The sequence below is a fragment of the Mauremys reevesii genome, linkage group 1 (assembly GCF_016161935.1).
Source record: "Mauremys reevesii isolate NIE-2019 linkage group 1, ASM1616193v1, whole genome shotgun sequence".
Taxonomy (NCBI): domain Eukaryota; kingdom Metazoa; phylum Chordata; order Testudines; family Geoemydidae; genus Mauremys; species Mauremys reevesii.
In genome coordinates this window covers 275,883,521-275,897,996 of record NC_052623.1, presented here as the reverse complement: position 1 = coordinate 275,897,996, position 14,476 = coordinate 275,883,521, and the positions used below count along the sequence as shown (strand labels likewise).

Genomic DNA, 14,476 nt, shown 5'->3' with positions numbered 1-14,476 from the left:
AACTTCTTTGAGTCTTTTGATTTTTGGGGTTGCACCCTGATATCTCTGCCTTTCCCTCTCATTGGCAGCAGATACCACCAGGGACTCCAGGGGGTAAGAGAGGGGGAATGGGAGTAAAGAAACACATAGCCCTGGATGGTTACAGAATACTTCCACTCGGTCCTCTTTGAAGAAGTTAGGGGAAGGGATGTAGGCATCTGCCACAGTCCCTTAAGTGGGTCCACATAATGGCTTCACTGAGAGACAGGACTGTAAGGACTTGCAGCGGCTAAAATATCAACCAGGTGGTGAAAGGATTATTTTACTTCCTCCACCTGTATGCCCAGACTTAAGGAAGCCCTCTTTAACAATTCTTGGTGAGCCTTATAGTCATCTGGGGGAAGTGATATGTTCTCCTCCCCCGAGATTGCCTCATCAGGGGAGGAGGAAGAGGAGGCCAGAGTACTGTCTGCAAATGCTCTTCCTCTCTCTCTTGATCTGCAGGGCCCTTTGAGCTAGCTGTTGTAGTCCAATACCGGGTTCAATACTGGAGTCAGGAATGAGTGCTGCCACATGCCTTTCTGTGATCACCAAATAGGAGTGCCTGGAAAATTATCTGGAAACGGGGAAAACCCCACAGATTTCAAAAAGGCCACTGGATGGGTGTAAGCCCCCAGGGACCTCTTAGCCTACTACTCAATGGTACTCCTATGACCGGATCCATAGAAGGGTGGAAACGTCTGGAGGAGGAGGAGTGAGAGTGACTCCAAGAATGTGAAATGTAGGACCCAATTTTTTATTCGAAGATGACAAATCTTCTTCCACTGACTACAGAGGTGCAGTTCCAGCAGCAAGCGGAGCAGAGGTGGAGAAGCCTACAAAGAAGTGAGCATCAAGGTTTTCCACTGTGACAGTACTGAAGGCCGACCTGTCAGGGATGCATGAGGCTGGCACAGTACTGAGTGTTGTAGCAATCCTGCTGGTTCTCCCCTGGTATCGATAGTGTTGACTCTTGTACTGCCAGTGATACTGGCACCAACAGTCGGGAGGTTCCTACCAGTGCAAATGTCTTCAGCATGGTGAGTATCAAGACAGTGTCAGTATGATGCAGTGCCTCAAATATGGACAGAGCTCCTTCTCACTCTGGAGTCAACCGAACCTGCCTAGGCACCAGAGTCAACAGTGCAGTCTTCTGTAGTAACAAAGCAGGAGTGCTTAGACTTAGACCGCACTCTACTCTCATCCCCATGTCTAGCAGATTTTGGTGCCAGGGATCTTCCCCTTTTGGCAATCTGTTTCTTATACTTCTTCTTAGACATTGGGGATGGTGAGCAGTGTTGGGATTGAGGTATTGTAGGAGGCACACTCTTTATCGACGCCAAGGCACTTGGTACCCAGTCTGACCAACCTGGCTCAGATCGAGATCTCAAGGCTGCTTCCAAGGAGTATAAATCTTAGCCTGGCTTCACAATCTTTCTTTGTATGAGGCTTAAAATCCCTACAGATTCAGGTACCACTGAGGGAAAAAGTTTCTGGTGACCATGCATGGGATTCTATCCCTGATTCTGTCATAGAGTTTCTATGTGATACTAGGCAAGTTGCTTAAATCAGGTTTTTTCAGAGGGGGTCACTAACTGTGCATGCACTGTGGAATGCACATGTGCAATCACTAGAAGAATAACCTACATTAAAAGAGCTTTAAAGGCACAAAGTCAAACACTCAGAAGTTAGGAAATGCTATAATTAAGGTTGCCTCTGCACCCTTAATTTGCCCCTTTTGTGCATATGCCATTATGACATAATCTTTAGTTACATGATCACATACTATTTTTTCCGCTGGATCCCTTCTTTATTGAGTGCACAGAATGGGTGGTACTCACTTAATGAGCAACTACAGACAGGAGCAGCCCGTCCATATAGGCGAACTAGGTGGTTGCCTAGGGTGCCAAGTTAAATGGGGCGCCAAATTCAAGGGAAAAAAATCAAATGAAAAAAAATGAAAAAAATGAAAAAGATGAAAAAAACAAATAAAATAACAAAGATGTCATTATTTCAATACCTGTGTATGTACGGAAGGATTATGAATTATAATTCATTTCTCTACATTTCTGAGAATTTATTAATATGTCAACTCTTTTATTTACTGGAAAAATAAATAATTTTAGTGAATTTTTTCAATTTGTGACATAGGGTCAAGATGACCCACTCCGCAATTTTGATAAGCAATAACTCAGCCACAATGAAATACATCCACCAGCAGCAAGAGCTGCAATGCTAGTGACACCTAACTCAAATATACATCAAGGTTGCATAGCCAGAAATCCATGTAGAGCAGAGATATCGTGAGTTGATACATGTCAAACGATCATTTTAACACACCTCGCAAGTAGATGGTTAAGAATTGAGTGAATACTGTGAAAAATTGTGTTTCTTGGTGCCAAAGAAGAATAACATCTTTCAGCATTATAAATCCAAAATGTGAGCATCTTTAAGTGTTAAACTTTAGCGTTATTATCGGTCTGTATAATTATGAACTTTTCTTTGTTATAACTGGTTCACATGTAATAAATAAGGTCCATAAAAGAAAAGTAACAGCGTTAACGCTTAATAGGCTAAGAAAGTGATGATGTCACATTCCAAGCGGGTAACCATGAGGAACAGGATTTCTTTCCAAACAACCAGTGTCAGGTTATAACATCGAAAAAGGTCATTTTGTTTCCATGTAAACACTGTAACTGTTTTAACAGGCAAGTGAGTGTATGTTATTAATCATTGAACCTTTAAGCAGTGAAAAGACGTGTTGGGATGACTGCAATGTGGTTTTAAATCGTCAGCCATGTGGTGTGTCAACCATCCTTAACGCTATAATGCTTGCAGTCGGGCACACGGTACATAACAATATTCAAATGCCACATGGCGGAAAGAGGAAAACTCAGGAGCTGAGTTTCATAAACGAAAGGCTAAGAAGGAAAAGGACCAAGCAAAACAGCAGGGATCCTTCCTGAAATAGCTTCTCTTTAATCCAAATAAAGATGGAAGCAGTTCACAGCATCCAGATGAAGGAATTTTACTTGGAGAGGAGGTTAGCTCACATCCGCATGGAAGCAGTTTGGAACATCAAGATGAAAGTATATTACTTTTGAGATGAGGGTAGCTCACATCCACAAAAAAGCAGTTTGGAAACTCAAGATGATGGAAATGTACTTCTAGATTAAGGCAGCTCACAGCATCAGACTGATATGGAAGTGGAGAAAATTTATTCACCTTCAGAGACACATGCAAAAATTGAAGTAAATGAAGTAGAAGGAAGAAAGGATGAGGAAGTTACAAACAAGTTACAGTATGGGGACCCAGCTTCATGGCCCAGATGTGATGACAGTGTGCAGCAAATTCTTGTGGAACATGGACCCGAACAAGTTCATGAATTTCCCTTCCCTAAGGATGGAAATAAAAGAAAATTCTCTGCTCAGCATTACAAGAGGAAACTCATTAATGGGGAAGAAATTAATTGAAACTGGTTACAATATTCAGTGTCAAAGGACTCTGTGTTTTGCCTTTGCTGCAAGTTGTTTAGAAATCAAGGAGTTGGTACATCATTTATTGAAAATGGTTCGAAGGACTGGAAAAACATACCTTCAATTCTCTCTTCACATGAAAGAAGAACAGAACATTTGGAATGTTTTCAAAATTGGAAAGAACTTGAATTATGATTGAAGAACATTTACGTGATATCAAGAAAAAAGAAGAATATTGGGAACAAATATTAGAGCATCTGATTTCTTTAGTGAGAGTTCTTGATGGGCGAAATTTAGCATTCCACGGCTGAGGTAGAAATGAAAAATTATACACTCCAGATAATGGAAACTTTTTAAAATTTGTTGAATATCTAGCTTTGTTTGATCCAGTCATGAAGGAGCATCTATGTAAAATAACAGATAATAAAACACAGGTTCATTACTTAGAAAAAAATATGCAGAATGAACTGATTCAAATCCTAGCAAATGCCATTAAAAAGAAAATTGTAGAAGCTGCCCATTCTGCAAAATACTTTTCAATAATACTGGACTGTACACCAGATCAAGTATCAGGAGGTAACTGTGTTAGTCTCTATCCACAAAAACAACAAGGAGTCTGGTGGCACCTTAAAGACTAACAGATTTATTTGGGCATAAGCTTTTGTGGGTAAAAAACCTCACTTGCATCTGAAGTGAGGTTTTTTTACCCATGAAAGCTTATACCCAAATAAATCTTAGTCTTTAAGGTGCCACCAGACTCCTTATTGTTTTTGTACACCAGATGTGAGTCATGTTGAACAAATGGCGATCATTCGTTTTGTGGATATGGAAAAAAGTCTGCAGATGAAGATAATGTTGAAGTGCTCATAAAGGAACATTTTTGGGGTTTCATACCACTGAAGAAGACGACTGGAGCATTTATCACTGAAACTATTCTACAAGAGCTTGAAACAATGTCATTATCTGTTGAAAACTTACGTGGCCAAGGCTGTGATAATGGAAGTAATACGAAGGGTAAAGAGAATGGTGTGCAAAGGAGAATGATGGAAATCAATCCTAGGGCCTTTTTCATTCCTTGCAGTGCGCATTCTCTGAATTTGGTTGTCAATGATGCTTCTAGATGCTGCTTGGAGGTAAGCAGTTTCTTTGACCTGGTGCAACATGTGTATGTGTTTTTCTCAGGCTCAACACACCCTTGGGAGATTCGGATTTGCCATGTGAATTCTCTAACTGTGAAACCACTTAGTCAGACAAGATGGGAGAATCGCATTGATGCTTTGAAGCCTCTTCGCTATGAACTTGGAAACATTTATGATGCCCTAATTGAAATTTATGATGATACTACCATTACAGGATCATCTGGCAATATGGCACGTTCAGATGCAGAAGCTCTTGCAAATGGCCTTTCCAAGTTCAAATATATGACTTCACCCATTTTGTGGTATAATAGCCTTTTCGAGATTAACCTCACTAGTAAGCAGCTTCAGGAAAAGAACTTAAACATACATTCTGCTATTCAAAAACTGCAGCAAACTAAAAATATTCTAGAGGAATTCAGAAGTGATGAAGGATTCGAAAGAACACTGATAGATTCTTTCGTGCTTGCTGAAGAAATAGACTTTATGACAGAATTTGAACCAGAGCCAGTTCACATTCGGCAAAAGAAACAGCAGTTTTCATATGAAGGACGAGACACACACATTCAGAACCCAAAACAAAGGTTCAAAGTGAATTTCTACTTCGCAGTCCTTGATACTGCTATTTACTCGGTTGACGAAAGATTTCAACAAATGCAGCAGCTAGAGTCAGTATTTGGCTTTCTATCTGATATCCACAACTTGCAAAAGAAAACAGATAAGAGAATTTTGTATAAAATAGGAGTTGGTATTGACTCATGAAAATTCAAAATACATTGATGCTACAGATTTGTGTAGTGAGCTTCAGGCTTTTTCAAGATGACTTAAGAAACATTCCACTCCAGAAGAAGTACTGAAGTTTGTTTGTGAAAATAAACTCTCAGACAGTTTTCCAAACATTTTTATAGCTCTAAGCATTCTTTTACCTTTGCCAGTTTCTGTAGCTAGTAGGGAACATAGCTTCTCAAAGTTAAAATTGATAAAAACATATCTGCGTTCAACAATGGTGCAAGAGAGACTTGTTGGGCTTGCCACAATGTCAACAGAGCATGAAATAGCTGGAAAACTGGATCTAAAAGAACTAGTGACTGAATTTTCAAAACTTAAAGCAAGAAAAGTCATGTTTTAAGAGCACAGAGTGTTTTTTATTCAGAGTGTTTTGTAAATACAGGTTAAAGTTCATTGAAGAGTTTTCTTATTTCTTTCTATATTGGAAGTGGTAGTAATGACAGTCAAAGCAGGATAGCGTAATGGTTGATTTTGGATTTGTAATAATAAAAATTGTAATTAACGTTTTAATGCATTTTTATTTGAAACTGGACTGAAATATCATCTAGCTGTCATGTACAAATCTATTCTGAAAATGTTGTGTCTCTATTTTATCTGATCTCAGAAACATTGGTTAGACAGACGGACGGATGGACAAACCAAATAATTAAGCCTCTGTTTAAAAAAAAAAACACTTAAAAACATTAAAAAGAAAAATGGGGCAAAACGTTTCCCAGTTTACCAAAAACCCCAGTCTAGATCTGCCCTTGGGGTTTGGGGGTGCCGACTGCATGGTTCGCCTAGGGCACCAGTTGCTGGCAGCTAGTCTAGGGCCACCCCTGCCTACAGAATATTTTTAATCCTCACTGTTCCATAGGTGGGCCATGTTTATTTACTCCACACTATTAATAATTCTGTCTGCAGACTCTGAATTTCCTTATGGACTTTTTAATGGCACTCATCACTATAGTAACCAAGTGCTTCACAAACATTCCTGAATTTATCTTCTCAACTCCTCTGTGAGATGAGAGGGTATTATTATTATAACAACTTTTCAGATAGGGAAGTACAGCATTAAAGTCAAAAGTGTTCACTAATTCTGGCTACCCAATTGAGACATCTAGTACCTGATTTTTCAGACTACTGAGCTTTATATCGCCCTTTATATCTTCAAAGCACAGTTCCCATTAACTTCAGGAGCAGCTGTGGAGTGCTCAGCAATTCTGCAAATCAGGCCCCAAATCCTCAAGTTGGGTACACAGAAAATGCAGAATAAACAATTAGTGACCCGCTCTGAAAAACCTGGTTTAAGCAATTTGCTAAGCATCACATAGAAACTCTGTCAGAGGCAGGGATAGAATCCAGTTCCCCAGGGCAACATTCAACCACATTAATCATGACACCATATTTTTTCTTTCTGCAGTCCCCTGCCTCATTCACTACAAACCTTCCAATTTCAGCAACGAATGAATCGGGGTCCTACAGACAGCCTCCTTCATTTTATAACCCTGATTCATTCCCAGAACAGGTGCATCCCATGTACTGATGAGGCAGGGGTCCTGTGTAAAAAAATAGTATGTTATCATGTAGTTAAAGACCATATCATAATGCATCCATACAAAGAGACTGAATTAAGTTTGCACAGGCTTGCACTAAAATACTTAGGCTACTCTCCTAACAGAATACCACGTGTGAAATTTAATAACCACTTCACACTTGGTATAGTATGGTATTCTGTCAGGAAAGTAAAATCATGGAGCAGGTCCTCAAGGACTCCATTTTGAAGCAAGGAGAGGAAGGTGATCAGGAACAGTCAACATGGATTCACCAAGGGTAAGTCATGCCTGACCAACCTGATTGCCTTCTGTGAGGAAATAACTGGCTCTGTGGATATGGGGAAAGCGATGGACATGATATATCTTGATGTTAGCAAAGCTTTTGATACGGTCTCCCACAGTGTTCTTGCCAGCAAGTTAAAAAAGTATGGATTGGATGAATGGACTATAAGGTTGATAGAAAGCTGGCTAGATCGTCGGGCTCAACCGGTAGTGATCAATGGCTCGATGTCTAGTTGGCAGCCAACCAGCTAGAGGTCTGTCTTGGTGTCAGTTTTGTTCAACATCTTCATTAATGATATGGATGATGGGATGAATTGCACCCTCAGCAAGTTCACGGATGACACTAAGCTGGGGAGAGAGATAGATAAACAGAAGGGTAGGGATAGGGTCTAGAGTGATCTAGACAAATTGTAGGATTGGGCCAAAAGAAATCAGATGAGGTTCAACAAGGACAAGTGCAGAGTCCTGCACTTAGGATGGAAGAATCCCATGCACTACTATAGGCTGGGGACCAACTGGCTAAGCAGCAGTTCTGCAGAAGAGGACCTGTGGATTACAGTGGATGAGAAGCTGGATGAGAGCCAACAGTGTGCCTTTGTTGCCAAGAAGGTTAACGGTGCACTGGGCTGCATTAGTAGGAGCATTGCCAGCACATTGAGGGAAGTGATTATTCCCCTCTATTCGACACTGGTGAGGCCACATCTGGAGTATTGCGTCCAGTTTTGGGCCCTCCACTACAGAAAGGATGTGGACAAATTGGAAAGAATCCAGCGGAGGGCAACAAAAATTATTAGGGGGCTGGGGCACATGATTTACAAGGAGAAGCTGAGGGAATTAGGCTTATTTAGTCTGCAGAAGAGAAGGTGGGGATTTGATAGTAGCCTTCAACTACCTGAAGGGGGGTCCAAAGAGGATGGATCTAGGCTGTCCTCAGTGGTGGCAGATGACAGAACAAGAAACAATGGTCTCAAGTTGCAGTGGGGGAGACCTAGGTTGGATATTAGGAAAAACTATTTCACTAAGAGGGTGGTGAAGCACTGGAATGGGTTACCTATGAAGGTGGTGGAATCTCCATTCTTAGAGGTTTTTAAGGCGGAGCTTGACAAAGCCCTGGCAGGGATGATTTAGTTGGCGTTAGTCCTGCTTTGAGGAGGGGGTTGGACTAGATGACCTCTTGAGGTCTCTTCCAACTCTAATCTTCTATGATTCTATGAGAGTAGGCTTTAAGTATAAGGAAACTGCAAGTAGCTCCTTTTCTTTACAGTGAAAAGGCAGAATGCGTGTGTGTGTTGAATGGGTATTTTGGGGCATTGCTCAAAGAGGGCAGCGTTAAGGATACATAGGCATGCACCGTAACTCTACAGTTCCTGGTTTTGCAAAGTTTGAGTTTTGCTGAACTTGATGTTCTGGAAGGCTATGAGCTATGACTGGGCAACCTTAATTCTGCATTAATGAAGATTTTTGTCATTTAAATTCCTAGTTTTTTTAAACTAAGAAAAATCTTCCTTAGTAGGAGTTAATGTTTATTTAGACAGTTATAGTTCTCACCTAGGTTTGCAGTTGATATGCTACTGTGACTAGGTAATAATCAAAAGACCTAGCTTTTATATAGTGCTTTTCATAAGTAGATCTCAAAGAGCTTTCCATTATTATCCCCATTCTATAGATGGGAATCTGAGGCACAGATAGGTGAAGTGACTTGTCTCAGGTCACTCAACAAGCCAGTGGCAGAACTGGGAATATTCTCAGTCCTGTGGTCTTTCCACTGCCACACAATTGCTATGTGATTCCTAAGTACTCCTTCCTTCGTGGTACCTTTTATTATAATGGAATAGGAATAATGGTCATGCTTTAAAATGTTTGCAATGTGTAATTGCTAATATGAGAGAAATCTCATCCAGGGTCAATATATCCAAACTTGACAGGTTTATTATATAGTGTTTACAATAACTTTAAGCATATAAGAGAAGACTGGTGAGTCTCTCTCCATCTCCAACCCCCACCCCATCAATCCCTACAATATGTAGAGCCCCTACTCCCCTTCCCATCCTATTAAGGCACTGTAGAAGTTATTAACATCTACTGGGGAATTATAGATCAGTCAGCCTAATTTATATGCCTGTAAAGATACCGCAATAAATTATCAAACAATCAATTTGAAAACATGCAGAGGATAAGAGGGTTATAAAGAATAGCCAGCATACATTTGCCAAGAACAAATCATGACAAACCAACCTAATTTTCCTCTTTACCAGGATTACTGGCCTAGTGGATGGGGGGAAAGTAGTAGAAGTGATACATCTTGATTTTTTTAAAGCTTTAGACATAGTCCCACCTGAGAAAAGCAAACTAGGGAAATGTGATCTAGATTAAATGACTATAAAATGGGTGCAAAATTAGTGGAAAGAGCATAACCAAACAGTAATTATCAATGTTTCACTGTTAATCTGGGAGGGTGAGCCTAGTGGAGTTTTTGCAAGTGTTAGTCTTGTACCTGGTACTATTCAATATTTTCGTTATTGACTTGGATAATGGAGTGAAGTGAAGAGTACGTTTATAAAACTTGCAGATGACTCCAATCTGGGAAGGGTTGCAAGCACTTTGAAGGACAGGATTACAATTCAATACAACCTTGACAAATTGGAGAATTTGTCTGAAATCAACAAGATAGTATTAAATAAAGACAAGTGCAAAATACTTCACTTAGGAAGGAAAAGATCAAATGCACAACTACAGAATGGGGAATGAGTGGCTAAGTGGTAGTACTGTTGAAGGGAGAACAAGAAGCAATGGGCTTAAGCCACAGCGAAGGTGATTTACATTAGACATTAGGAAAAACTTTCTAACTATAAGGGTAGTTAAGTTCTGGAATAAACTTCCAAGGGACGGTGTAGAAACCCATGACTGGAAGTTTTTAAGAACACATTGGACAAACACCTGTCAGAGATGGTCTAGTTTTACTTGGCGCTGCCTCAGCCCAAAGCACTGGACTCGATGACCTCTTGAAGTCTCTCCCAGGCCTACATTTTTATAATTATATGTAATAAGTTCCATCTTGCTGTCTCCTGTCCTATACTACTACTTACACTACCTTGGTTATGTTGCCCAAGCTGTACACTGAGCTGGACTCCTCACTCCCACTACCCACCCCAAGATGGGACTCCTGCCTCTGCTTCAGCCAGGATTCCCCATCCATGTCTCAGGTCCACGTAGTCTACTCCTCCCTCCTCCAAACTGGGCTCACCCCTGCCACCTCACACAGGGCTAAAATGTGACTTAACTATTTTCTGAATTTCAGATGTTTAAATCTGCATTACCTTCAATCCCTCCCATCCCAGCTTACATGGAGGGGCTTAGAGAGGGGTTCAAACCCCTGTAGAAGGATAGGGCTCCCTCAGATCCCAGGAAACACACAAAAGGGGAGAATTCAGGGCTGACAGCCCCCTCCCAACCTCCTCTGTTGCTCCTCACATTCTCCACCCCCTCTTATCCTTTGCCCTCCCATTCACCCAATCCCTACCACCTTGCCTTTACCTGAGGTCCTCAACCCTCTTCCCATTTATCCCCTTCCCCATAGTATCCCTATCCTTTGCTGCAGACCCATATTCCCCTCCACCTATTCCCACCTACTCTTCCACCCCAATCACCCCTCCCCTCCCCGTGAGCATTCACATGTGTAATTTATTTTATTTTCAAAAATAGTTTCAGTAACTTCTGAATATTCTTCTTTACTCAAATTACATTTCTCCAACCTCCCCCCCCCAAATACCCCTCCAACAAGACCAAACACCTTGGAAGAGACAGATATTTCCCAAGTGTTTACGGTTCATTCTTGGATTTCTGCCCTGGGTGGGTTTCAAATGTCAAAAGTTGCAGAATCCGTGAAGTTAATGAAATGTTATTTTTTTCCTGAGAGTTGTATCTTGTGAATCTTGCTCCAATGACCCTACATTTGGATAATCCTACACTCCCCTCACATGAGACACAGCAAATTTCAAAACAATCCATGTAAGCACATAGAATACTTAAAACACTTGTCCTTTGAACAGGAAGGGCTTCTCAACTTTAGCTAATGCACAACTGGCGCTCAGCTATGATACTGTATCCAAATTAGAGGGAGAAGGAAGGGGAGGGTCTCTACACATCCATCATCAGTATAGCAGGTCCAGAGAGGTGTGAAGCAGCCCACTCATCTCAATGAGATGTTCTCAGTTAAGAATACCCAGTGGAGATTAATACAGCCCAAAACAATAGTTCTGAGAAACCTTCATGTCATTCCATTCATGTCAGTGGCTCTTCCGATCTCCCCATCCCTTTGCTAGGAATGGTGTCTGATAAGTGTAAAGCATGCCTGTTCTAATCTCTCTACCCAAAGAGAGAGAGTTTCCCCAGAAACTGGCTCACATGTGTGGGTGAGAGAATGGGAGATGGGCTCAGACACAATTAGAGGACAAGGAACCTCAGATCCCAGCTCACATGAGGGGATATGGGAAGGGTCAGACCCACACCAGACAGGCAAGCCACCTCCAGAACTTGGCTCACAGTAGGGAGGGCAGGGAAGTGGGGGTGTCAGACTCTCATAGAGGGGCAGAGGCCACCAGATCCTTGCACACACATGAAGATAGGGAGAGGGACTTAGGCTCCCAGTTCTTGGCAGAGAAGGGGAAAATGTGGGCTGACAAGTGCTCCCCAATCCGCCTGCCACTCACCCCCATGTACCCTTCCCAGTGTGTGTGTGTGTATGTGTGTTAGCACCCCTACCACTCATTTGTCCCAATCCCCATAAACCCTCTCTCCCCTTGATGCAGCCCACAGCCCCTCTCACCCACTCCTGCACTCTCTAAATACCCCTCCAAGCATTCATGTCTAATTTTGTAAAAACTTTGATTACATTCCCCACACACTATTATTTTAAATCACATGCTAACAAATTTTATCAATAAGCCCCCCCAAAACTTTTCCAGATTTTTGTGCAAAGTAGGACTTGAACTGACACTGGCTGGGTCAAATCCAAAGGACTACTGCTTAGCTCCTTGAGCTATCCAGATGGTGTGAAATTTGGAATACTAAAAACTCTGTTAGCAACTTTGTCCACACATGCTCAGTGTCGCATGAGCCTTAAAACTGCTTGGAGTGTATCTCACTGGAGGAGCAAACTCTTTTTTCAAATAATGTTTTAATTTGATTTCCATCAAAGGGCTGGTGAGTACCATGCACTCTGTTAGGGTAATCTTCAAGTGCTGGAGACTCGGGTATGATTATTTGGTTTAGGGTGACCAGATGTCCCAATTTTATAGGGACAGTCCTGATTTGTTTTTTTCCCCCCTTATATAGCCTCCTATTGCCTCCCACCCCTGTCCCGATTTTTCACATTTGCTGTCTAGTCACCCTAATTTGATTCCTATCTATGAGAAAAAAAAAAGCATTGCCAGAATAGATTAACTTTAAGAAACATTTTTCCAGGGGGCTGTATCTCAGGACCCCTTGGCCAAATGGCCCCAAATTTGGATCACTGACTCTATGCTGAACCCCAGTAAAGTACACCAAATTTCAAGGCAACCAAAGTAACTGAAGATTTTAGAGCACTTAGAATGGTCAAGCTTTAAATGGAAAGCTGGTCTTAACTTGAAATAAAGCAGAACAAAGACTTTTATGATGTATACGCAAAAGAGAGAGATTGTATGCACAACTATTCTATAGCTGAAGAGGTTGGGAAGGAAGAATTCCAACCCACAGCCTCTCTATATATGATCAGTTCCTGGCTGTTATTCAGGCTGGACGTTGGATTCTACATTTAGGCCCAAGTCATTATCATTACTGGCCTCGTAAGTTGTTTAATAGGTAGAAACACTATGCATTATCGGACTAGAAAATATCTAACAATAAAATAACTGTCAACAAACCAAGATGTTACAATGAAGTAAATTTAAGGGACAAATGCTTCCCTAAGATTCATGCATGCTATTTCCACTGACATCAATGGTTCAGTGTGCGCATATCTGAGGAAATAATTCAATCCTAAGGCAATAGAAATCAATTAAAAATCAGTTACACTAACAGTGACCTTATTTCCAGGAAGGGGACTGGTCCTCTGGAGTTCAGCAGAAACTCATCCAGAAACAGAAGCTTAATGGTTGGCAGGCCAAAAGCATATCTTTGCACAGTATATTGGTTTTCAAAGTCTATGAAACCATGTTTCTCCCCACTCCCATCCCCACACCCACTTCCTCAAACAAATGTTTCAATGATCTTTCTGAAAAAGCAGTATAAGCAGCCTTGCAATCATAAGCACTAGCAATCCAGAATGTATCAAGTAGGGAAATACATTCTGTAAGTAGACAGATTTCAATCTCAAGATTTCAGGAGATTATAATAAAAAGTGAATATATATAAATTAAAATTTAAGATACCTTGAGAAGAATGCCCTGAGATTAAGATAACAAAATATAAAATTCTGAACTTGTCAAGATTAATATATATATGAAGAATATCTCAATATTTGTTATAAAGTTCATTTTTTGCTAAAATTGAGAATGCCTATGAAAAAAAATCTAGAAAATGGACTAAGAGGTTTACCTATTTCAATCATTCATTCTTCATATTCTTAAAACCTTTTAAAGCATTACTTAGGAAAACATATAAAGGAATAAGAATTCCAGTCAGAATTGCTGGTTTCCAAAGGCACTGAGCCAGATTGTCATCTGGTCTAGATTAGTGTAGCTCCACAATGCTGACACATCTATGCAGCAAAGCAAGGACAAAAAGAGGAATAAGTGACTACATGACAAATTTCTACTTAGAAACCATATGTTCTGAGTTGTGTGGTTACAGGGATCCTGCTTTAACTTATGCTGTTGGTGTAAGGTCCCTTACACCAGCGGAAGACTGATCCTAGCAGAGCTCAGTTCCATCATACTCCCTCGCATCTTCTCCTCTCCCTTATGTCAGGGGGTGGAGATGCTGCCAGTGTAGGAGGTGACTATACTGCTTCTGCCAGCTCTATGCCAGCAGAGGTTCTCCCTACAGAGAAGAATTATTTGCTGTAAATCTGTGGCTTGTTTACAAATGCTTTGCACTGATGGTTAAGAGCAGGATTGTCAGGTGCTGTCTCCTGGCAGTCAGGCCTAGCTGTTGGAGCAGAAGTCAAAACTGGACATAGGGTTGTGACTGGGCCAAGGGTGGCACTAGAATCAAGATACAGGGACAAGCCAGGTTCAGAACTGAGATCAGAATCCATAGA

General features: G+C 41.1%; 1 protein-coding gene across 6 annotated transcripts in view; it reads right to left on the bottom strand.

The window, feature by feature from the left end:
• ANKS1B (ankyrin repeat and sterile alpha motif domain containing 1B) overlaps nucleotides 1-14,476 on the bottom strand; it is a 753,186-nt gene that overhangs the window by 527,070 nt on the left and 211,640 nt on the right. The window lies entirely within an intron of this gene.